Raw genomic sequence first — 25,201 nt, forward strand, 5'->3', positions numbered from 1 at the left:
TATTGGGGTGGGAGTTACCCGATTTTCCAGGTGTTGTGTGTCTCAGTTCCCCTGGTTAGGAAAAGGGATTCCCTTCCCCCTTGCGCTTCCCGGGTGAGGCAATGCCTCACCCTGCAACAGCTCTCACTGGTCGGGCTGTAACAGCTGACCAGCACCGATTGTCCGGCACTCACTAGTGAGATGACCCCAGTAACTCAGTTCAAAATGCAGAAATCACCGGTCTTCTGTGTCCTTCGCGCTAGGAGTTGGAGACTGGAGCTGTTCCTATTCGGCCATCTTGCTCCGCCCCCCCATGGTCAGTACTCTTGTCTGATGTTGATGTTCTTCTAACAGGAGGACATCAAGTCTTTGCTGTAAGGGTCAGGTCTTAGCAACATCAGGGCTTTGCTAATGGAACTAGTTTTGTAGCTTTTAGGCTGCTTTGTTTTTTTCATTGTAGTTTGTCCTTTCTTCTTGCATGTAAAGATGGTGCCCAGCAAAAAGATTGTAGTTGATCTTGTTTTTCCTCAATGTAACTATTAAACTTCACTATGCAGCAGAAGTGCTTTATGCGTAGTTGCCATGTGGTCACACAGAGTGTTAAAAAAACTAATAGTGGGTTGAATAATGTCTCCCGCAAAAAATACATCCATGCCCTAATCATCGCAACCTACGAATATTACCTTAATTGGAAAAAGGGTCGTTGCAGACATAATTAAAAATTTTGAGATGAGGAGGTAATTTTGGATTATATTAGGTAGGCTCTAAATCTAATGACAAGTGTCATGATGGGAGAGAGACACGTAGGGAAGGCACAGAGACAGAAGGGGGGAAGACACAGAAGAGGAGGAGGCAGTGCGATCATGGGGATAGAGATTGAAGTGATGTGGGTACAAACCAAGGAATGTCTGGAGCCACCAAAAGCTGAAAGAGGGAAGGAATTGGTTCTCCCCTAATAGCCTTTGGCAAGGACTGTAGCTTTGCTGGCAATAGTTGGATTTTGGGCCACTGGGTTCTAGAACTCAAAATAAATGCTGTTGAAAAGCCATGAAGTTTGTGGGAATTTTTCATGGCAGCTTACAGGTCTGTGGCCCGTTAGGAACCAGGCCACACAGCAGGAGGTGAGCGGCAGACGGGTGAGCGAGCATTACTGCCTGAGCTCTGCCTCTTGTCAGATCAGCAGTGGCATTAGATTTTCATAGGCGCTTCATCCCTATTGTGAACTACACATGTGGGGGATGTAGGTTGCATATCCTTATGAGAATCTGACCATCCGCTCTCTGTGGGAAAATTGTCTTCCACGAAAATAGTCCCTGGTGCCAAAAAGGTTGGGGATTGTTGTTAAGGTGTACCACTAGTTTAACCCACGATTGCTTTTGTATCATAATTGAAAATGTCAGTATGGTAAAACGTTGGTATTATTGTGAACATAGTTTTGACCATGCAGACTTCTTAAAAGGGTATTTGAAGAACCTGAATAGAAAGTGAACTTTCTTCTTTGAGACTCTTTGAAATACGGGATATAGTAACTACTTTCTCACTGCCAACTCAGATAAAAAATGTAGCAGAGTTCCTTTTGTTAATACATATGATATCTGTTGAATTAGAGCTTGTTACTTATTGTTATGAACTTATACTGGCATAAGTGAGGAGTAAGAATGGTTTCTCTCATCATTCGAGTGAAATCTACATGTAAGAGTAGATCTTTTAAGTGACAGAAAGCAAACTCATCCCTAACTTTGTTTTCTGCTTACTTAGACAATTGGCTATTGATTTTAGAGATTTACCTGTCAAGGTAGCTGCACTTACTGTTGATGTCTTGTCTTTTGGTGATATCTGCCTATCTACCCGTGTTCTTTAACTGCCATGATTCTCTCTTGGGAATAATAATTTTTTTTATTTATTCTATTCTTCTACCAAATGATGTCTAGGAGATCCATGAGTCTTTTCTCTCCCTTTTCTGCTTCCCACTGTGTGTACAGATGTAGGCACATGCAACATACTCAAATGCACCTTCCACTTAGTTATCTAGTTGTCAGCTCTTCTTGGAATCGGGTTCTATCATTGCAGAACTGTATTGATAAATTCTGATTTCCACAGATATTTAAGGGTTGGCATTAGTCTACTTGCAGCCAAATTGAGGACAAAATATAGTAAGGGCATTTAATTTGTATCTTAGAGTTCCCTATAAAAAGGAATGTAAAACTTACTAAAGTTTTAAAAAAACTCATTTAATTGCTTTGAAGTATACCATAGTGCTGAGAAGGGAGACCCAGCCCTTCAACTGCTAGTAGGAAGATGACTGTCGGGTCCAGAGAAACATAAAAGATGTCTTGCTTGTATTAGGTGAGATAGAAAATACTGGTTCCCAGAGACACACGAAGAATGGTGAGCTAGGGAGTGTGTCATAGCTGCAAGGCTGCATATATGAAATCACTTGGTGACTAGAGCAAAGTTCTTAGGACAAACTTCAACAACAAAAGCGAACTATTCCTAAACTAGTACTGTGTAAGCAGTAGACAACCAGAAAGAGAAATCAGGCTTGTTGTCTTACTTTCCAGTAAGGAAACGTGGAATAACTGAATTGTTGCTGTATTCTGTATACAATAAGGAAGTAAGTTTTGCCTTGGTTTATTGTACCTTGGAAAGTGAGAATCATTTGTTCATTGGCAGTGCGACTAGGCTGACATCTTGTTGGCATTGCCCTTTGCAGGCACTTAGGTTGCAATTTTCTTTACACTGCTGAGTTATTTACCATTGTTCATCCTCTTAACACAGTATACCATTTTGTTAACATCTGTTTGCTGTTATCTTTTGGTCTTCGGAGGCTTATACTTAAATTATTTCTTGCATGGTTTAAAATTTATCCCTTGCTGGAGGAAGCAGAGTTGGGTATACTCAGTACGCTATTTTTAGCTGGAAATATCTGCCTTGATTTAGCCCTTGGTTTTGAAACATACCTGAGGTATCTTTTTTCTTTCCTTCCAATTCCTGGAACCTGTACTTGAATACTTCAGAGAACATTGTTTGGCATTTCTTTTATCCCCTCCAAACCTGTAACCCTATAGTCTTTCTTATGCTGTATTCTGTGTTTTTCCCAGCCAAGAGGACTTTTCAGCTTTACTTTTTATAGTCTGTATGATGGAGAAATACAGGCTGTTAAATATGCTGTTTCATACTGTTCTCTGGTATGCTTTGAGGATGGATTTGGGCACACATGCAGCCTCTCTCCTCTCCAGCAAAAATCACATACTGCTCATTGTTAAGAAATTCCTATCTCTGCTTTTAATGAGTTTCTAACTTGCTGGAACCAGAAGACATATCAGTTTATATGACTGGGTGGCTGGCAGCATATTGCCCTTTGGTAATTTGTAACAACTTTTCTTATCAGTCTGTGCTCTTGTTGAAAGGAATCACCACCAGCTAGGTTTGTGAGTGACAGAGGCCATGGTGAAACATTTTCAAAACCTATTCAGAATTAGACATTTGCTTGTTTAAATGGTTGGTATTGCCAAATGCATCCTATTCTGAAAGAAGTGAAATAAATGTGAAAGCTGTCTTTAGCTCATTAGTGAAATGAAGGAAGCATTGTGAATATCAGGATGACTTGTCATGGGAAATTAAATGGAATTGAAAAAATGTTAATCTCAAATAGATTTTGCTCTGCATACTGACTTTTAAATGTGTCAGGTTTACATTGGCAGAAGGATCTATGAAGACTTTGACCTTCACAAGAAAGCACACAGTTATTTGACAATTGAGTGAATGTATTAAAAAAAAAAAAATGAGTGACATACCTGGCTGTTCAATTCAGGAGCTGGTGATGAGCTACCTGAAAAGAATAGAAAGGAAGAATTTATGCTAAACCTTGGTATCTGAGTCAAGTTATGGAAACCTAAGTGTCTATTTGATTAATTGCATCATCTCAAAGCAATGCCTAACTATGCTGGTTAGCTCAGGTAGCATGTGAGAACAGGGAATGCGTTGACTTTCTCACTTTCCTTCCTAAATACTATTTAAAATTTAGATATAACTATGATATCAAAAAAAAGTGACTTCAGATACGTATTCTCTATTTTTTTTGTTACTTTCTCAGCATAAATCTGCGTATTTTTAGTACAATAAGTTAAATTTTTCTTTTTTACATTTTAAGACATACTTTACATGCAGCATAGCCACAGATTTTAAGCAAGTCTTTGTGCCCTTTCCAGCCCCATGTCCTCCTTCTCTGTGACTATTATTTCATTTACCATAGCTTAGCTTTGCCTGTTTAATAACTGCATATAATCATACAGCATGTATTATTATTATTATTTTTTTTTTTGGAGGCAGAGTCTCGCTGTCACCCAGGCTGGAGTACAGTGGCCGGATCTCAGCTCACTGCAAGCTCCGCCTCCCGGGTTCACGCCATTCTCCTGCCTCAGCCTCCCGAGTAGCTGGGACTACAGGCGCCGGCCACCACGCCCGGCTAGTTTTTGTATTTTTTAGTAGAGACGGGGTTTCACCGTGTTAGCCAGGATGGTCTCGATCTCCTGACCTCGTGATCCGCCCGTCTCGGCCTCCCAAAGTGCTGGGATTACAGGCTTGAGCCACCGCGCCCGGCCTCAGCATGTATTATTTTTACGTGTGGTTTTTTTAGTTCAACATAGTGTTTAAAAAATTCATTATGTTGGATGTATCAGTAGGTACTTCATTTCTGATGCTGTGTTGTATCCTGTTGTTTGAATATACAGCAATATGTTTAGCTGTTAACTTGTATATGGACATTTGGGTTATTTCCAGATCTGTTGTGGTTTCACCGTTAGTTTTGAGGAACACTCCTCAGTCTTGGAACCTTTCTGGGATTTCAGTGGAAAATCCAAGGTGCCATCAAAGCTCTTCTAATTTGGTGGAACTCAGACTCCATAATTTGTCTTTCTTTCAGTGAGGGTCAGCCGAAATCTCTTTTCTGCTCTTTCTTCCAACTATTATTTCTATCTGAGCTCCTTGTAGTTTTGCCACTTGCATGTGCATTTCAGCTGTCAGCCAAGAATTTGAGGAGGGTTATATAGATATCTGAGCTACCCTTTCTGTGACTCACTCTGTTTAGGGATTCTTAATTTCTAGATTCTCTGGGCCTGTGGTGCATGTTCCGACTCTTTAGACTAATAGATAGTGACTTTCTTTCTTTTTTTTTTTTTTAGCATTCAAAATCTTTTTGATAAGAGGGTAGGATCCAAGGTTAGTTTTTGTAGCCTCGGCTGGCCCGTTGGCCTCTGGCACGCTCGAACTTCCGGCCCTTGGAGCGGACGTAGGGTTTGGTGTGGCTGTGCGGGGTTCCTGGGGCCTTGCCGAAATGCCGGTACACCTCTCGGCCCTTGCGAGGACCGGAGAGCAGGACAGTGCCGCAGCCATTGGGGGAGTCCAGGGCCAGCTGGTCGAAAGTGAGGATCTTGCCTCCTGCCCTGAGGATGCGGCTGCGGGCCCGGCTGGTTACGCGCAGTGCACATACCTTTAGTCTGGGCACCTCCTGAACCCGCACATCGTCCGTTACGGTCCCCACAACCACGCCGTTTTGTTTTCCCGGCCAGGAAGCTTCATCTTCCGGATCATCCGGGAAAGGGACAGAGGTGGCCGGTTGGTGCGACTCATAAACAACCTCTTCAGCACAACCTGGTTGAATGTGGAACTGGTTCTTCTGGCCAGAAACCTATACAACTTGACCAACAGCCTCAGGTAGATATCCTGGCTCTTGGGCTCCTTGCGCCTAACCTTTCGGTCCTTGTTGTGGCGAATGTCAACTCCCATGATGGCGCCTCCTGCTCTGCCAGGTCCGGAGATAGTGACTTTCTGTTTCAGTGCTAGCAGTCCAAACCAGGTAGAATGGGAGTATCCTCAGGGAAAAAGTGGGTACGGTACATAGAATTCCAAAAATGGCCCCTCAAGATTCCATATCCTAATCTTTGGCACCAATAAATATAATATTACTCCCATGAGTATGTTAAATAATTAGTTGACGTTAAGATGAGGCATTATTTTGCTGGGCCCAACACTCACATAAGATCTTTTAAAAAATCTGAGGGTTTTCTGTGTCTGGTGGCAGAAGAGGAGCTCAAATTTGAGGCACAAGGAAGATTTGGCATGTTGTTGCCGGGTTATACGTGGAGACTTTGTGAGAAGGTGGTCTAAAGAAACCGAGAGAGGTCCCCGGCTGACAGCCAGCAAGAAAATGGGGACTTCAGTCCTAAAACCGGAAAGGAAGTTAATTCTGCCAACAGCCTGAATGAGCTTGGAAGTCAAGTTTTCTCCAGAGCTTCCAGGTGAGGACTTATCAGCTGACATCAGCTGACATTTTGATTTCAGACTTGTGATAACCCTGAGCACAGAACTGGGCCATACTATGCCAGCTTTCTGACTTAGAGAATTGGGAGTGAATAAATAGATACTAAGTGGCTAGGTTTGTGGTAATTTGTTATGCAGCAACAGAAAACTAACACAACAGGGATTTCCTGCAGCATGATTTCCTTCTTTTGTAAGGCTGTCCTTCAGTTTCTGCCTGATTTTGCTTATTCTCTAGTCCTTCAAATAGTAGCTTTATATATTCTTTGTTGGATTTGTAATTGTTACTATGAGAATGTTTCATATAAATTATCCTGCCATTACTGGAGCTAGAACTCTGTCTCCATGTAATTTGAGGATTCCTTTTTCTTTTTCCTCTTTTCTTTTTCTTTCTTTCTTTCTTTGATGTGATCTTGCTCTGTCACCCAGGCTGGAGTACAGTGACACCATCTCAGCTCACTGCAACCTCTGCCTCCTGGATTCAAGCGAATCCCAGCCTCCCGAGTAGCTGGGATTACAGGCATGTGCCACCACATCCAGCTAAGTTCTGTATTTTTAGTGGAGACGGGGTTTCATCATGTTGGCCAAGCTGGTCTCGAACTGACTTCAGGTGATCCACCCACCTCGACCTTCCAAAGTGCTGGGATTACAGGTGTGAGCCACTCATGCCTGGCCAAGGGTTCCTTTTTCACTTAGAAATTATTTACGTGAGCTTCATGTTAGTTGTGTAACATTTTATTGTTTTGGAGTACCATTTTCCTAATCTTAGGTGTTTGGTTGTTTCTGAATTTTGCTGCAAAAAAGTTGCAGAGAGATCCTTGAAAGTCTTTTTTTTTTTTTTTTTTGGCTCTTTTGTTTCATTTACTTGGAGGTAAACTGGAACAAAATTCCTGGGTTAAAGGGATTAGAGAAAATTACAAAGCCTTTGGAGTGAGATGTGTTAGTATTTTGCCTTCCGGTATGCTACTTAACTGTCCGTGAGACTGTGGTAAGTTAACCTATTTTAGCTCCATTTTCTCCTTATGGGAAGGGATAAGAAAATCTATCCTTCATGGTTGATCAAGGATTAAACTATACAATTTTTAGAAAGCATTGGCAAAGAAATGGACATTTAATGGTAGATGAGGAGATGAAGATAAGGACCGTAGCTATCGATGTGTTTTGCCACCTTGCTTTCCAAAAGTAAAATGCCAATTTATGGTTGGGTTGCTTTCTTTAAATAGATCTTCTGAATAACTAATGAAACGGAGATGACTGCAAATAGAGCACAGGACAGGTTGACTGAAGTTAAAGAGGAAGGAACAGAGTTTAATATTTACATGTCAGTTGTTGAGTCAGATCAGAGCTCCAAAAGATTTGTAATTATTCTTTTCTCTCGAGTTTGTACATCTAAAGGAAATCCTTTTGAGATGACTGTAGAGGGGTAGTTTTTGGACTTTTTTTCTTCTCTGTGCTTCCGTATAGGTGTAGTGTCTGTTTAGGCCAGAAAACACCTTTGCCTAGTTTGTTTCCAGTATAGCCGTCATTTGAATAATCCAGAGTTCTAAGAATTCTATACTAGAGGTCCTTTTCAAGTGCTAATTGGATTGTAACTCTCCTAGTGTACCACATCCTCTATAAATATACTTGTCTTTGTGTCCTAAAGGATGCTATTTTATAACAACACATTGAAATAATAGGTTCTTGGTATTCTACTTAAGCACTTTATTAATGTAGATGCTTAGGTTATATTGTTGCAGAATGTTTCTGTTATTGACAACTTGTTCTTTTTATTTGGATGGGGTAGTAAATAAAGGTACTTAATTTACATAAGCCTATTAAATGAAATTCTCAAGAGAAATGAATCTTAAATGCAACTTACAATGTGGTGACAGCTGATTCACTTACAGACAAGCTCGTTTAGTGGAATTGGACTAAATGAAAAAAACTTTATGCAGTAGTTTTTTAAATTTCAGCTTTTATTTTAGATACAGGGGATACACGTATATGATTGCTACATGGATATATTGGACCTTTTAGTGAGCATAGTACCCAAGAGGTGGTTTTTCAGCCCACACCCTTTTCCTTCCTTCCCCTTTCTAGTCGTCTGCAGTGTCTCTTATTCCCGTTTATGTCCATATGTGCTCAGTGTTTAGCTCCCACTTATAAGTGAGAACATGTGGTATTTGGTTTTTTGTTACTGTGTTATTTCACTTAGGCTTATGGCCTCCAGCCCCATCCATGTGGCTATAAAGGACATGTTTCGTTCTTTTTTATGGTTGTGTCATATTTCATGGTGTATATGTACCATATTTTCTTTATCTGGTACGCCATTGATGGGACCTGGGTTGATTTCATGTCTTCGCTATCATGAATAGCATGGCATTGAATATTTGAATGCATGTGTCTTTTTGGGATAATGATCTATTTTCCTCTGGGTATATACCCAGTAATGGCATTGCTGGGTTGAATGGTAGCTTTTATACAGTAGTTTTATAACATAATTGTTTGTTATATATGCCAAGTAGTATTCATAATACTGAACTATATGAAGCGATTAGCTTCATTCCTATCAACCCCTTCCTTTCTCTCTTCTTACCACAGAAGGTCAAAGAAGAAAGAGGTTTTGTTTTGTTTTTCAAAATGGTTCTACCAATTAATAGTTGAAATGCCTTTTTAAAAGAAACTAAAAGGCTGAGCTTTGGTTATCAGAGGTTCTAAAAAGCGTAGTTAAAACTGTAAACCAAAGAATTGCCCTCCCACCCCCATAGTTTCCTTTCTTGAAGGAACAATTTGCAGTTTTGGGTTTGTTTTGTTTTTCTACTAGAAATAAAATTAGCAAGATAATGAATAGGACAACTGAATTGCTCTATTTTAAATTTCACTTTAGAAGTGTTAAAAATGCTTCTGTAATATTATAAAGTAAGGACTTTGTTTCTTTTGGCCATTGGGAGTTAAGAGCACAGCCATTGGAAGAGATTCTTCTGGGATATTCACCTTTCACCTCCACAGAAGTAAATTTTCTCCTTGAGAAGGCTGCTTGCAAATTCAGCTAATGCAGAGCATGGTGTTCATTTGTTTAAAGGCTTGCAGCCCTAGGGCACGGATACAACATATCTGTTCTTCCAATTAATTTCTGACAAGCTCAGGTGATGACTTTGATATGTCAGATTGTATATGCTATAGGCCTTGGTTGCCTTAGAAACCATCTCTTTTCTTAGGTTTCTGCTTAGGAATTGTAGTTCCCACAGGCAATTCTGCAGAGTATTTTCAGAATTGAATTTGGAAATGAAGGACCCTGTATTCTTTAGAGAAAGCACAGCCTCAGTTTCTTCTATCAATTCATTTAGCTATCATCCTTGAATATCTCTGGGTATGGTTAGAATCCCTATGATAGGTTTTCCTCAGCTGCGATTAAATTCTAGACTATTTCTTCATCACTTTAGAGTCTGCATTCTCATTTCTCCCAGATCCCTTTCTGCTTGCTTCTGTCACCACATTGTAAGCTGCACTTAAAATACATTTTAGTAATCTGTTGGAATGCACCTTAGACAATAGTCATCTACCATATCCTTATAGTGGCTGTTTTTTAATGTTAATTTGTGTAATACTTAGCAATTAGCTTGGCAGATCCTGTGGAGAGAAGTAAATATTTCTTTTTGCTCACAGGTACTATCATTAAAGTTACAAATGAATATGTTCCTTTTTATCTTCCCTTTATAGTGACCATGTTTGCAGTGTCTACCAAATTACTAACCACTAGTAAGCTTCAGTCAAATCAAGAGTATTTAGAGTGTGAGGAGGATTGGGAGCAAGACTCTTGGGAGTATAAATAGAATCCAATAAGAAAGAAGAGTAGGAGGAAAGTCAGAGACTGAATCAAGAAAGAATAGTCGGTCGTATCAAGTTAGGCTTGACAGATTAACTTCTCTGCAATCTATCCCCTCCCCTCCCCTCAGTGCTTACTGACGTGGTCTGAGTTTGGGTCATTTCTCTATTCTTTACCCACATATGCTTTGTCTGGAATATCTTTTCTTTCTTTGCTTACAATGTTATGCCTTCCTGTTAAACCTGTAAAACTCAGATTATTCATTGCCTCTGTGAAACCATTTCCTAGTGCCCACTCCCTATGATTTCTCTTTGTCATGTATAGGTGTCTGTTTCTGAACTTACCACAATATTAGAATTGTTTCTGTGACTATTTCTCCTATTAGACTGTGAGCTTTTTAAAGATCTGAGACTGTTTTAATCATCTTTATACATCAAGTGCCTAATGTAGAATTTAGCTTTAATGGAATCTTAACAGTAATCAAGAAAGAAAGATGAAGACTTAAAATGGGCCATTAGTTTTAGCAATGAGGGAATAATTGGTGATCTTTACCAGAAGGTTTTATTCAAGTGATAGAGGTGGAGAGCCATATTGAAGAGGGTTGATAAAGGAATAGAAGAGAGGATGAGTGGGCCACACTTCAAGAAGGCTGGCTGTAAAAGGCAGCAGGGTGGATAGTGGAGGCTTGTAGCTGTCAGGACAGGAATATATGTATGGTGCAGTCTTATTCTGAATGTAAGAACTGGGAGATATGAACATGTTTATAGCCTAAGGGAAGAAGCCCTTGAAGAGAGTGGGGTTCAGGAGGATGTGGGAGGGGTTAAATCCAGAGTATGGGACAGAGATGAGCTTTTTAATAGCAATCTCAATCATGCTTATTCTTACTTTTTATAATTTCAACTTTTATTACAGATTAAAGGATACATATGCAGGTTTGTTATATGGGTGTATTGCATGACTAAGGCTTGGGGTACAAATGATCCTGTCAGATAGTGAGCATAGTACCCAATAAGTGCACACCCGTTTTCCTCTCTCCCCCCATTTAGTAGTCCCCAGTGTCTGTTGTTCTCATCTTTATGTCTATGTGTATTCAACGTTTTCATTCCCATTTAGAAGTAAGAATATGCAGAATTTTGTTTTCTGTTCTTACATTAATTCGCTTAGGATAACGGCCTCCAGCTCTATCCACATTGCAGCAAAGGACATACTTTTTTTTTTTTTAGACTGCATTGTATTCTGTAGTGTATATGTTCCACATTTTATTTATCCAGTCCATCATTGAAGGGCATCTAGGTTGACTCCATGTTTTTACTATTGTGAATAACATCACAGTGAATATACAAGTACATGTATGTTTTTGATACTGTAAATTATTTTCCTTTGAGTATATACCCAGTAGTGGGATTGCTGGGTTGAATGGTAGTTCTGTTTTAAGTTCTTTGAGAAATATCCAAACTGCTTTCTGAAGTGGCTGAACTAGTTTGCCATCCTACCAACAGCATTCCCTTTTCTTGAAAGTCTCTACAAGATCTGTTAATTTTTTTTGACTTTTTAGTAACCTCCATTGTGATTGGTGTGAGATGGTATCTCATTGTGGTTTTGATTTACAATTTCTTTGCCCTCCTGAACACCCGCTTGTTTTGAGACAAGGTCTTGCTTTGTTGCCCAGGCTGGAGTGCAGTGGTGTGATCTCAGCTCACTGCAACCTTGACATCCCAGGCTTAAGCGATCCTCCTGCCTCAGTCTCCAGAATAGGTCTTCGGCCACATTTTAATTGTATTGTTTGTTTTTTGCTTGTTGTTTTAAGTTCGTTGCAGATTCTGAATATTAGACTTTTGTCAAATGTCAAAATATTTGCAAATTATTTTTCTCTGATTCTGTAGGCTGTTTACTCTGTTGGGAATTTCTTTTAGTGTGCAGAAGCTCTTTCGTTTAATTAGGTCCCATTTATCAATTTTTGTTTTTGTTAAAATTGCTTTTGGGGACTTAGCCACAAATTCTTTGCCAAAGCCAATGTCAGGCAGAGTATTTTCTAGGTTATTGTCTAGGATTTTTATAGTTTGAGGTCTTACATTTAAATCTGTAATCCATCTTGAGTTAATTTTTGTATACGATGAGGGGTCCAGTTTCATTCTTCTGCATATGGCTAGCCAGTTATTCTGGTACCATTTATTGAATAAGGAGCCCTTTCCCCGTTGTTTATTCTTGTCAATTTTGTTCAAAATCAGATGGTTGTAGGTGTGTGGGTTTATTTCTGGGTTCTCTGTTGTGTTCCATTGGTCCGTGTGTCTCTTTTGTACCAGTACCATGCTATTTTGATTACTGTAGCCTTATAGTATAGTTTGAAGTTGAGTAATGTTATCACAAATGGATGTTGGATTTTATCAGAGGGTTTTTCTGCATCTGTTGAAATGATCTTATGGTTTTTACTTTTGATTCTGTTTACATGGTGAATCACATTTATTGATGTGTGTATGTTGAATCAACCTTACCTCCCAGGAATAAAGCCTATTTTATCGTGGTGAGTGAACTTTTTGATGTGTTGTTAGATTTGGTTTGCTGGTATTTTGTTGAGGATTTTGAGGATTTTGGCTTCTGTGTTCATCAGAAATATTGGCCTGAAGCTTTTTTTAAATTTTATTTTTTTATTTTTTATTTTGTTGTTGTTGTTGTATGTCTGCTAGATTTCGGTATCAAGATGGTGCTGGGTTTGTAGAATGAGTTAAGGAGAAGCCCTTCCTCCTTGATTTTCTTGGAATAGATTCAGTAGGACTGATGTCACTTCCTTTGTGTACATCTGATAGAATTCGGGTGTGAATCCATCTGGTCTGGGGCTTTTTTGGCTTGGTGAGTTTTTAATCAGTGATTCAATTTCTGAACTTGAAAGCTGTACTTTCTTCCTGGTTAGGTTTTGTGTTTCCAGAAACTTACCCATTTCCTCTAGAGTTCCTAATTTCTATGTGTATAAAGTTGTTCATAATCGTCTCTGATCTTTTAGATTTCTGTGGGATAGGTTGTAATATCATCTTTGTCACTTTCTATTGTGCTTATTTGGATCTTCTCTTTTTTGTTAATTGGGTCTCAATTTTATTCAATTCTTATTTGATTTTAGTTATTTCTTCTGCCAGCTTTAGAGTTGAATTTTTGTTTTGTTTTGTTTTGTTTTGTTTTTTAGTTCCTCTAGGTGTGATGTTAGATTCTTGAGGTCTTTCCAACCTCTTGATGAAGGCATTTAGTGCTGTAAACTTTCCTCTTAACATCACTTTAGCTGCCTCCCAAAGATTTTCATAAGTTGGGTCTCTGCCTTTGTTAATTGCAAAGAATTTTGATTTCTGTTCTGATTTATTTGTTCATGTAATGAACAATAGTTAATTCAGAAGCAAGTTGTTTAATTTCTATGTTTTTGTGTTATTTTTGAGAAATTTTCTTGATATTGTTTTCTGTTTTTATTGTACTGTGGTCTGAGAGTATGTTTGGAATTATTTCAATTTTTTTTTTTTTTTTTAATTTACTGAGACTTGCTTTGAGACTCAGCATGTAGTTGATCTTTGAATATGTTGTGTGTGCACATGAGAGCACCGTATATTCTATGGTGGTTAGGTGGAGTATTCAGTAGATGTCTATTAGGTTCAGTTGTTCAAGTATTGAGTTTAAGTCCAGAATTTGTTAGTTTTCTGCTTCAGTGATCTGTCTAATGCCGTCAGTGGGATGTTGAACTCTCCCACTACTGTTGTGTAATAATGGCGGTGTAAATCTTTTTGTAGGTCAGGAAGGACTTGTTTTATGAATCTGGGTGCTCCAGTGTTGGGTGTGTATGTGTTTAGGATAGTTAAGTCTTGTTGAATAGAACCCTTTATCGTTATGTAATGCCCTTCTTTGTTCTCCCTGATTGTTGTTGGTTTAAAATCTGTTTTATCTGATACGGGAATAGCTACTCCTGCTCTTTGTTTTCCATTTGCATGGTAGGTCTTTATTTTTACTTTCAGCCTGTTTGTGTCATTACATGTGAGATGCATCTGTTGAAGGCACCAGACAGTTGGGTCTTGCCTTTTTATTCATCTTGCCATTCTGTGCCTTTTAAGTGGGGGTATTTAGAACATTTACATTCAAGATTAGTACGATATATGAGATTTTGATCCTGTCTTTATGTTGTTGGCTGTTTGTTTTGTAGAGCTGGTTGTGCAATTGCTTTATATTGTCTGTGAGCTATGTGCTTGAGTGTGTTTTAGTGGTAGCAGGTTTGAAACTTTGGTTTGAATGTTGAGCACTCCCTTTAGGAACTCTTGTAAGGCTGGTGTGGTAATGAATTCCCTTAGTGCTTACCTGTCTGAGAAGCATTTTATTTCACCTTAACTTAGAAAGCTTAGATTGGTGGGATATGAGGTTCTTGGTTGTAATTTGTTTTCTTTAAGAATGCTGAAAATGGGCCTCCAATCTCTTCTGGCTTGTAAAGTTTCTTCTGAGAGGTCTGCTGCTAACCTGATGGCGTTCCCTCTGCAGGTGACCTGACCTTTCTCTATAGCTGCCTTTAAGGTTTTTTCTTTTGCATTGACCTTGGAGAATCTGATGACTGTGTGCCTTGGAATGATCATGTTGTATAGTATCTCGCATGGGTTCTCTGTTTTTTGTGAATTTGTATGTCTTCCTCTGTAGCAGGATTGGGGAGATTTTCATAGACTATATTCTCAAATATGTTTTCCACGTTGCTTACACTCTCTCCTTCTCTTTCAAGAATGCCAATGAGCTGTAAGCATGGTCTCTTCACATAATCCCATATTACTCAGAGGTGTTTTTTTTTTTTTTTTAATTCTTTTTTATGTTTGTCTAAGTTGATTTGAGAAATTGGTCCTAAAGCTCACATTCTTTCCTCGGCATGTTCTATTCTGCTGTTAATACTTTTGATTGTATTATGAAATTCTTGAAGTAAATTTTACCCTTCCAGAAGTTCAGTTCGGTTCTTAAAATGGCTATTTTGTCTTTCAAGCTTCTGGATTATTTTACTGGATTCCTTGGATTGGGTTTCAACTTTCTTCTGCATCTTGATGAGCTTCCTTGCCATCCAGATTCTGAATTCTGTGTCTGTTATTTCATTTATCTCAATGTGGTTAAGAACCATTTCTGGGGGACTAGTGTATTCATTTGGAGATAAGCGAACACACTGGCTTTTTGAGTTGCCAGAGTTCTTGTGCTGATTCTTTCTTGTGTGTGAGGGCTAGTGTTCCTTTAACTGTGATGTAAGTTGGGTGTAGGTAGTTGGCTTTGTTTCTGGGTGTTTACAGAGGGCCATGACTCTGTACAGAATATTTATTTGTAGCTAGATTTTTTTTTTTTTTGAGACGGAGTTTTGCTCTTGTTGCCCAGACTGGAGTGCAGTGGTGCAATCTTGGCTCGCTGCAACCTCCACCTCCCAGGTTCAAGCATTTCTCCTGCCTCAGCCTCCTGAGTAGCTGGGATTTCAGGTGTGCGTCACCACGCCTGGCTAATTTTGTATTTTTAGTAGAGGTGGGGTTTCTCCATGTTGGTTAGGCTGGTCTGGAACTCCCGACCTCAGGTGATCCACCCGCCTTGGTCTCCCAAAGTGCTGGGATTACAGATGTGAGCTGTGGCGCCCTGCCCTGTAGCTAGATTTTTAAAAGTTTTTGCTGATGTATACTGGCAAAATGTTTTGGTGGTGTATTTTGGGCTGCAGTCCAGTAGGTGGTGCTTAAGAGTGTTGGTCAGCAGATAGGCTCTTACTTAGCCATACAGCTCTTTTGTATTTTGGTTCTGTTGGCAGTTAGTGTCTGGAGGTGGGAAAGAGAGATGACTCCTTCACCTGGTCCACTCCTAGGTCATGGAGGAGCCCTGTCCAATCACTGACTCCATGCCCGCATTTCCTTTGTTAGATGTTCTGGTCCATGGGGCTCTCTCAGGCAGGGGCAGATAGGCCGTACCCTTTCTGGGCTGGCCCTGTTGAGTGAGACACACCCCACTCCCCTGCCGGTCTGTGAGCCCGGGCATCAGAGGTGAGATTTTGATGTGACAAGCTGTCCTCATTCCTTTGAGACCAAAGGAAGTTCTAAATAATTGACTTAGAATTGAATCTGGGTGCAGAATCCTTTAAATCAGGTACTTCCTGTTCTTGTCACACCATCAGAGCCAGAGATGAATAGTGTGCCCTGGCAGCAGAGGGTTGGTGGCAGTGGCTTTTACTATGTTTAAGTATAGAATTGATGAGTGAGACCGAGGAGGAGATGTCACCTATTTGTTTCATTTTGGTTTTTGGTAATGTCCTTATTTATTTCAGACTAATCTATCTAGGAAATAGATCTTTAAAAACTTTTGAAAGATGTGTGCATAAGATATTATTGTATATACTCTGCATCATTCAGTTTCAAAGAAAAGTCTGCAGCTATCTTGAGAGGCAATTGAGTAGGTACATGATACCTGCCTATCTGTCCATATTCAAAATTAGATATATTGTATAAGCTGTGGGAAATTATTTCCATATGCAGTAAAGTGACATCATTCTTGGCTGGCTTATGTAAAATTGGCTTGTCCTTTGTCAGCAGAATGACTCAAATTCTACTTCTTGTTTATAAAGCCAAACTTGCATCCCAAAAATTGTATTGACAGGGATAACATGTAGGATGTTTTTCACTGCAGGTAACAAAAGACAACCATAGGTGGCTTAAATAACCAGGAAAACTTTATTATTTACATAATGAGAAACCTGGATGAAAGGAAATTCTAGGGCCAATTAAGTCAATAACATTGTCAAGATCAAGGTTTTATCCATCTTTCTGCTCTGACAATCTTAGTTCCTCATTGATTTGGCTTTTGTCTTCAGACTTGTCCCCTCTTGATTAAAAGACCCTATAACTCCAAACCAATTAAATCAGAATAGCTGGGGAGGGGGACCAGGCATTAGTCTTTTAAAAGCTCCCAGGTGGTTTTATTGTACAAGTAGCTAGGATTGAGAACACTGAGTTACATCAACTAAGAGCCACTCAGGGAATTATAAAACTAGCCCCCCTAAAGCACGTGGTCATTTGGTAACGAAATAAATCAGTTCTTATAGCAAGAAATAAGGGAGAGAAATTCAACCAAAAGTATCTGCCCTACTCCAGATGATGTAAAGTTTTAAAAAATTTCAGTTATTCTTTGACTTTGTATATGTTCACTGTTATTACTTTGAAAAGAACTATGTAAATGGTTTCTACTCCCTCACTTGAGAGGCACATCTCTGGATAAGCGGTTTTATTAACCCAGTGAACTGCAAAGAGAATATTTTGGGCAGGAAGGAAGCAGGGGTATTAAAGCATACTTTTCAGTCACTTTATGTTCAGATAAACGACAATATTTAAGGTAAATATAATCTATATTGCCTTGTCTCAGCTGGATTGTAGCCAACTCTTTATCAAAATTGATTCCGTTCTTCACAAATTATATCAAATATGGTCTCTGTTGTGGCTTCCTCCTCTCTCTTGTTTTCTGTTTTCAGATGCATTCTCCCTTCACTAACATGTGCCAAAAAGAATTTATTGTCCCTCTTGAACTTTGTCTTATTTAATGGTATCACCTTGTTCCAGTGGATGTAGGTGTACTCAGATGCATGCATTTGTGGCCAAGACGTTTCTCTCATACTTAGAGTCTCTGGCTCTTTTCTCTTCACTTCAGTGCACAGAACTTGTGCCACTTTATGGTCTCTCTTTTAGTTTTTAGTTTTTTTTTTTTTTTTTTTTGGACTCTTACAATTTACCTTAAGGTACCTCCCACCCACTGGGTGTTGAATTTTGTCACATGCCTTTTTTACATTATTTAAGACAATCCTTTATTTTTAGTGGGGAGTTTGTTAATGTAGTTAATGGTGTTTTTTGGTTTTTGAATGTTAAACCAACTTTTCTTTCCTGGCATGTACCCCTCTTGACCATGATTCTTTTTATATGTAGCGTGGTTCACTTCGCAGATATTTTAAGTACTTCTACACCTATGTTTGTGAAACCTATTCCTTTATAGTTTTCTCTTTTTTTTTTTTGAGACAGGGTCTCACTCTGTTGCCTAGGCTGGAGTGCAGTGGCACCATCTCTGCTCACTGTAACCTCCGCCTCCTGGGTTCAAGTGATTCTCCTGCCTTAGCCTCCCCAGTAACTGGGATTACAGGCCATGCCACCACGTCTGACTAATTTTTGTATTTTTAGTAGAGGGGGGATTTCACCATGTTGGTCAGGCTGGTCTTGAACTCCTGGCCTCAAGTGATCCGCTCACCTTGGCCTCCCAAAGTGCTAGGATTTACAGGTGTGAGCCACCGCACCTGGCCTAGTTTTCTCTTTTTTTGTAATGACTTTGTCTGGTTTTGTTCTTGGTTAGTTTGACTCATACAATGATTTGGGAGGTATTCCTGCTTCTGCTTCTGTGTTTTACAAAAGTTAGTGTAGTGGTATTCTTTTTTTTTTTTTTTTTCCCAAATTGTCTGGGCCCGGAATTTTTTTTTTTTTTGTGGGAGGATTTTTATTTTTATTTTGCTTTTTTTAAAAAAATTATACTTTAAGTTCTAGGGTACATGTGCACAATGTGCAGGTTTGTTACTTATGTATACATGTGCCATGTTGGTGTGCTGCACCCATTAACTCATCATTTACATTAGGTATTTCTCTTAATGCTATCCCTCCCCCATCCTCCCACCCCACGACAGGCCCAGTGTGTGATATTCCCCGCCCTGTGTCCAAGTGTTCTCATTGTTCAGTTCCCACCTGTGAGTGAGAACATACAGTGTTTGGTTTTCTGTCCTTGTGATAGTTTGCTGAGAATGATAGTTTCCAGCTTCATCCATGTCCCTACAAAGGACGTGAACTCATCCTTTTTATGGCTGCATAATATTACATGGCGTATGTGTGCCACATTTTCTTAATACAGTCTGTCATTGATGGACATTTGGGTTGGTTTCACATCTTTACTATTGTGAATTGTGCTGCAATAAACATACATGTACATGTATCTTTATAGTAGCATGATTTGTAATCTTTTGGGTAAATATCCCCAGTAATGGGATGGCTGGGTCAAATGGTATTTCTAGTTCTAGTTCCTTGAGGAATTGCCACACTGTCTTCCACAATGATTGAACTAGTTAACACTTGTAGGAGGGTTTTTAAATAACAAATTGATTTTTTTCTAATAAGTATAGAAGTGTTCAGTTTCTTTTTAAACAACATTCAGTAGTTTATACCTTTCAATGAATTTGTTCATTCCATCTAAATCACCAAATTTGTTGATATGAAGCTGTTAATAGTGTTCCTATAATATGCTTTTAATGCCTGTATGATCTGTGGTGATTCTCTCTCTCTCTCTCTCGTGATATTGCTAATTGTCTTTGTTGTCTTTCTTCCTGATTCAGAAGAAAAGATCAGTTTACTGACATTTCATAGAGCCAATTGTGGGTTCATTGGTCTTCTGTGTCACATTTTTGTTCTGTGATGACAGAACTCTTGTGTTCTAATTGACTGTATGCTTGTGTTTTATCCCTTTATCTTCCAGCAGACATATGCTTTTGGGGACAAATTTGTTATTTTTCTTCCACTGAGTCTTGAATTAAATTGTACTCAGTAATGGTGCACGAAGGTCTTGGAAACTACCATAAGTTGATTTATTCTTATGTCTATCCCCTATAGAATTCGATAGCTAAAATGGCACAGAAAGATTTTTATTATCTGGGATGACAAATCTTGCCTTTTTAATCTAAAAGCTGTCTTTATAATGTTGTATAAATATTTGAACTTTATTCACATTCTTAATATACTTGAAATTAATTCTGGTCTTATTTCCTTTGGTGTGTAAAGAGAGCATAGCCTTTTTAATGCATGCTATTGTTTGAATGTGTCCTCCAAAGTTCTTGTGTTGGAGACTTGATCCCTTATGTGGAGGGAGGGGTTGGAGGTGGGACCTTTAAGAGGTGTTTCAGTGATGGGAGCACCACCCGCATGAATGGATTAATGCTACTATTGTGTGAGTGGGTTTCCTGTAAAAGGACAAGTTTGGCCTCTTCTTGCTTTCTCTTTCACCTGTGTGATGCCTTTCGCCGTGTTATAATGCAGCAAGAAGGCCCTCATCAGATGTTGGCACCTTAATCTTGTACTTCCCAGTCTCTGGAAGTGTGAGGAAATAAACTTCTGTTGTTGTTGTTGTTGATTGTTGTTGTTGTTGTTGTTGTTCTTCCTCCTCCTCCTCCTCCCCCCTCCTCCTCTTCTTCCTCCTGCCCCTCTTCTTCCTCCTCCTCCTCCTCTTCCACCTCCTCCTTCTCCCCCCTCCTTCTCCTTCTCCTCTTCCTGTTCCGCCTCCTCCTCCTCCTCCTCCTCTTCTTCTTTTTTTTTCCTTTTTCCTTTTTTTTTTTTAATTGAGACAGTGTCTTGCCCTGTTGCCAGGTTGGAGTGCAGTGGCACAATCTCAGCTCACTGCAGCCTCCACCTCCTGGGTTCAAGTGATTCTCCTGCCTCAGCCTCCTGAGTAGCTGGGACTACAGGTGCGTTCCAGCATGCCCAGCTAATTTTTGTATTTTTAGTAGAGACGAGGTTTCACCATTGTTGGCCAGGATGGTCTTGATCTCTTGACCTTGTGATCCGTCTGCCTTGGCCTCCCAATGTGCTGGGATTACAGGCGTGAACCACCGTGCCCAGCTTCAACTTTTGTTCTTTATACTTTAGTCTGTTGTATTCAATTACGGCAGCGTAAAATGGAGTAAGGCAATACTTTCATCTGATTTAGGGCATTCTTTTAGCCTTACTCCAAATATTTCTCTCAAGCTGCAGTAGAGATGAATGCAAAGGAATCCACCCTAAGATATAAAAAAATAGATTTTTTTTTTTTTTGAGACAGAGTCGCTCTGTCACCCAGGCTGGAGTGCAGTGGCGTGATCTCGGCTCACTGCAAGCTCTGCCTCCCGGGTTCACGCCATTCTCCTGCCTCAGCCTCCCAAGTAGCTGGGACTACAGGCGCCCGCCACCACACCTGGCTAATTGTACTTTTAGTAGAGACGGGGTTTCACCGTGTTAGCCAGGATGGTCTCGATCTCCTGACCTCGTGATCTGCCCATCTCGGCCTCCCAGAGTGCTGGGATTACAAGCATGAGCCACTGTGCCCGGCCAATAAACGATTTGTATTAGAAAAAGACCCACTCTAGGACATAGAGCTCTATCTAGTAACGAGGGCTTACTTAGTACCTTCAGCATATGACCAGAATTATAATTTCATTTAAAAATCTTTCAGAATTGTATCTATCATATAATTTGTAAGGAGAGCCGTGTCTTTATCACAGCAGCTAAATTTCCAGGGTGTGTAAATACTTCTATTGTGCTTGACCAACAGCAAGTAACACAAAAGTGGTTATTTGCTGACCTTTTCAAATCTTTCTCAGATGAGGAAAGGTATAAATAAATAAAACAATTCTTTGATTTCTGACAAATGGCCTGGGGACTGAAGAGCAGTAAGCTGGGCCTCATTCTACACCTTGTACAGTTTGTTACCCCTTTATCTGCTTGTTCAGCCATTCCTCAAAAATGATCCCAAGGGAGCAGAGTGCAGGCTGCATCCTTCCTCTTACCCATGCTAGAAACCACAGTCTCCTCTTTGAATTCAACCCTTTAATTCTCTTATATTTTTCCATTTTTCTAAAACTGTCACTTGACTCCCTGTCTTCAGCTCTCAGTTCCATCTATTTTCATGTATTGCTGTCACAGTAATCTTCCTTAATGAGCATTTTGATTATATCATTTTGCCCCTAAACGTTCAATGCTTACAGAAGAAAGGACTCTAAACTCCTAGTCTTCAATAAACGTTCTTTTGGTTTTATCTTCTTGGGACATGTGCTCATCCTCAGTTATTCATCATTTCAATTTCAATGACGTTTTCCGATGTTTTTAAGTTTTGTCAAACACATGTAATGTAAAATTTACCATGTTAACCGTCTTTAAGTGTATGGTTCTATAGGTAAATATATTCATATTGTTGTACAACCAATCTCCAGAAATTTTTCATCTTGCAAAACTGCACCTCTATACCTTTTAAACAGTAACTCTGTAATTCCTGATTTTCTCCTCCTGTCAGTCCTTGGCAGCTACTATTCTGCTTTCTGTTTCTATGAATTTGGCTACTGTAGATACCACATATAAAATGGAATCGTACAGTATTTGTCTTTTTGCGACTGGCTTGTTTCGCTTAGCATCATATTCTCCCTGTTGTAGCATGTATTGGAATTTCTTCCTTTTTTAAGGTTGAATATCACATCTCTTTTTAAGAGCGGTTTTGTTTGTTTGATTTTATTTTTTGTTTTTAAGGGAAGAGGTTTGAGGATGTTAGTGTGTTTGGTGTCTGAGAAGGATTACTGCAGGTTGCAGGTAGGGTAGGGGAGAAAAGATTTTGGGGCTTCTTAAGTTTTAACTTTGCATAGTGATTCAATAACTTATTTTTGGAATCATTTTTTTTCTTTACAGTATTTATGATATCTATCTTTTCACTGAAAGCCTGTTAAAACTGTAATGTAAATATTTTTTGAAATCCTGATAAACCAGTCAATGTGAAAAATGTGTATTTTTTGGAGTTCTGTTAATTATTGGTAGAAATGTGAATGACAAAGTTTACTTTGATTATTTAATGAAGCTTTTTTCATGTAATAAAGTCGAGGCTCTAATTTGGATAGAACCCTTATTTTTCTATTTCCTGAGTGGTAGATATGATAGTCTCCTGAAAGGGTTAGGTCTTGACTTTTGTGATCTGAACCATCCAAAGGAATTCTTTAGAAGAACTGTGATCACTTCACATATACAAAGTATTCTCCTTTTTCCTAAATGTGAATTCCGAAGTCCTTAGCATGTTTTATGATCTGATTGAAAACTAAATTTCTTATTCTCTCTTGCATCAGATTCTAATGGACTCTCACTCACTTTCACCCCTCCCTGCATCCCCATCAAATGACTGATAATTTTCCAGATGTGGCATGTATATTTTGGCCTTGTCCTAACATAACAAATATTCTCTCTCCCTGGAATACCATGTTCTTGTTTCTTTGAGTGGAATCTCACTAGTTGATTGCAACCTTTGTCTGCCAGGGTTCTTCATCTGAACCTCACTCAGACAATGATTATTTGAGTGACTATTTTCTTAGTTTTCCCAAGGTTGGTACATGAATATTAACATTCTAGATGTGAAAGAAGTTAATTCATGACCTTCAATGGATGCTTTAGGGCATCAAGTGTTCATTTTCTTGCAGACTCCCCATTGAGAAAGGTCTAGTCTGAGTGTTTCCTTCTTTTGACCTTACAGAGATTTCATCCTCCTCTGGAACATTTGTTTTATTGTAATTATTTGTTTGTAATATCTACTTTTCCATCAGACTGGGCATCTGTAGAACTTTGTCTTATTTATTCTTATATCCCAGGATTCAGTACCATGCCTGAAACAGAGCTGATGTTCAGTAAATATTAGTGGAATAGATTATGCTGACTTCTTAAAACTAGTTCAGCATGACTATAGTTCATTTCCCTTTTTTTGTTGTTGTTAAGAGATGGAGTCTGTCTCTCTCTGTTACCCAGGCTGAAGTGCAGTGGCACCATCATAGCTCACTGCAGCCTCCAAAGCTCACTGCAGCCTCCACTTCCTGGGTTCACATGATTCTCCCACTTCAGCCTCCTGAGCAGCTGGGATTACAGGTGTGCGTGCCATTTCTCCCAGCTTCATTTCCTTTCCTTACTTATTTTTACATTATGTTCTTCCTTAAAATGAACATCTTAACATATACTGCCTTCTCCAGTTGGCTATGTATCTGTCACACTCCAGCACTTGTTTCTTGTTACCTGTGTAGATGCTTTACCTGCCTAGAATGGAGTTAAAGCTCCTAATGACAACCTATTGCTATGAACTTTTGGAACCTCCAGTGCCACATTTGTAAGTCAAACTCTTGTTGATTAATTGATAATCAATATGGGAAACTGTGTGAGATGATGCTTTTGCTTAATTTTATTGGGCATGCATATTGTTGAACCATTTATTTGAATAATATGTTGTTGCCTTTATAGATATCCATTTCCATTTTCTTAGTTGATGATTTTCACTATATATTATGATTTTCACTTATCCTTTGAGTGTTTGATCTACAAATGATTGCTTGCCTAGGTGATGAAGAATTTTCTCCGTTCTTCTTGTATTCCTATCTTTCCAGTATGTAGAGATGGAAATGCATATTGGTTGTTGTTTGTTATCTGCCATTTTGTTAAGTATTAATATATGCGTAAATTCACAAAGAGGTGACTCTTTAAGTTGGCAGAACCAGACTACTCAGATACAATTTCCTCATTCTCAGACTCGGGAGGATGAGGATAGTGCATCTTGTCTTCGTAGAAGAGGCCCTGTAGTTAGAGTGTGTGCTTTGGAGTGTTAGAATGGGTGTTCCGAATGCAAGAATATGATTGTTTCAGTTTTGTCAAGAAAATAGTTAGCTGGACTGTGGTATTCTAACAATATTAGAATACAACCAAAAATTTATCATTGTATCTCCTTACCTGCCTAACCTGTGAAGAGAAACAACAGGTTTGATATTTTGTAAACTGCCATAGAATCAGCTAGTAGTTTTCTGTTCTGTTGGCTTCTCTTTCTCCCCTCCTTAATGCTTGAGATAGTATCTGTGTACTTTTGAGTATGTTTTGGAAACGTGTTTTCAAAGTTCTAAACTTGTGAAATGTTAAACTGTTCCAAGGTTGTAAGTAGCTTGTCGTGTGTAAAGAAAAGTCTGCAAGACGAGAGGTCAGAAGACCTGTGAATCCTGACTACACTATGCGCTATATCCTGATCATAAGCAAATTTCCTAACCTCGTATCTCCCCAATTCCTTCCTACTTTCTTTTCACCACTTTATAATGTATCTATCCCCAGAAAGCGGTGACCCCTTCCCCTGTTCTTCATAAAGAATTTGAGGATGGTTTTGTGTGCTAGACACTGTGCTAAATAAAAACTAGTATATAGTAAAGTTAGAACTCAAATCTAGGTTTTTTTTTTTTAAACACCAAAATCTATGCCCTTAATCAAGGTATATACTATCAGCTATTAACTGTCTTTTTTTTTTTTTTTTTTTTTT

General features: G+C 39.1%; 1 protein-coding gene and 1 pseudogene across 2 annotated transcripts in view; one reads left to right on the forward strand and one right to left on the reverse strand.

The window, feature by feature from the left end:
- Nucleotides 1–25,201, forward strand: part of DDX10 (DEAD (Asp-Glu-Ala-Asp) box polypeptide 10) — a 285,003-nt gene that overhangs the window by 120,723 nt on the left and 139,079 nt on the right. The window lies entirely within an intron of this gene.
- On the reverse strand, nt 5,161–5,781 carry LOC105500987 (annotated as a pseudogene). Its single transcript, XR_001000113.1, has one exon. The product of XR_001000113.1 is annotated as a 60S ribosomal protein L18 pseudogene (transcript).

Source organism: Colobus angolensis, unplaced genomic scaffold (assembly GCF_000951035.1).
Source record: "Colobus angolensis palliatus isolate OR3802 unplaced genomic scaffold, Cang.pa_1.0 Scaffold7, whole genome shotgun sequence".
NCBI lineage: Eukaryota > Metazoa > Chordata > Mammalia > Primates > Cercopithecidae > Colobus > Colobus angolensis.